General features: G+C 44.8%; 1 long non-coding RNA gene across 1 annotated transcript; it reads left to right on the forward strand.

The window, feature by feature from the left end:
* The first annotated feature begins 12 nt into the window (after positions 1 to 12).
* Positions 13 to 769, forward strand: LOC123179025 (uncharacterized). Its single transcript, XR_006490046.1, has 2 exons — positions 13 to 197; positions 334 to 769. It is a non-coding gene; the product is annotated as an uncharacterized lncRNA (long non-coding RNA).
* The last annotated feature ends 234 nt before the right edge of the window (positions 770 to 1,003 follow it).

Genomic DNA, 1,003 nt, shown 5'->3' on the forward strand with positions numbered 1-1,003 from the left:
TTTCTTTTGCAGATATCCAAATCCATGCTCATTTACATATGAGCAGCATTGTTTCTGCCCTTTTGAGTATGCTCTCCAGCCTCCTGCTTGGTATACGCCTGAACACATAACATTGGAAAACCCTGAACTTCCTCTTGGAGTTTCTGAGCTCAGGCAGTATAGCCGGCCACAATGTTTTATGATTCCTGGCAACCACGGTAAATATTACCTACCTATGATCTGCACTGTACTTTGTGTTTTATGACATTTATATGCCTATCTTCTTCCTTGCCCATCAGTGTTACAATTTTTTCTTGGCTTCGGAGAAGTTACACTATATATTTTTTAATACAGAAATGTGAAGAGAGCTATGTAAATAATGATGACAAAGGCTACTCCACAACATGGGCTTAGCCCCAGCCTCTGTACGTATGTGCCTCCAGTCACACTGGATGAGCATGAGCTGGGTAAAGACGTGCTTCGTGCTCTGCGCAGATGCGCCTGAGGACTCCTGTAGGATACACCTAGTTTTAGCACCACAAAGATATTCTCCAAGTGAGCCGAGTCACGGATATGCTTGTCAATTTTGTCTTTGGTTAAATAGCATCCTGTAATACCTTCCATGCCCATTCACCCAAGCTTTCTCCACCTCCAATGCCCTTGACAACCATGCCGGTTGTCACCTCTAGCAGAACGACACCAAAACTATAGATGTCAGTCTTCTCGCTCGCCTTTCCATTGTACTGAAAGTATTCTGCAAAATTTGCATTTAGTTAGCGTTCATTGAAAATGTTTGAGATGCCTTGCTGGATTTGAGACTCACTAGGGGGTCATGTACCCGTGTGTACCACAAATGGCTGACATGTGGTGGGACTGGCCTGGGTTGACACCCTTTCGAGAGTAAGCCCAAAGTTGGCGATCTTGGCGTGGAACTCTGGTTCAAGCAAAATGTTGTCTGACTTGATGTCCCTTTGTATAATATCCTGTCCACACTCTTGGTGGATGTGGTTGAGGCCCCTCGTTG

The sequence above is a fragment of the Triticum aestivum genome, unplaced genomic scaffold (assembly GCF_018294505.1).
Source record: "Triticum aestivum cultivar Chinese Spring unplaced genomic scaffold, IWGSC CS RefSeq v2.1 scaffold279975, whole genome shotgun sequence".
Lineage (NCBI taxonomy): Eukaryota > Viridiplantae > Streptophyta > Magnoliopsida > Poales > Poaceae > Triticum > Triticum aestivum.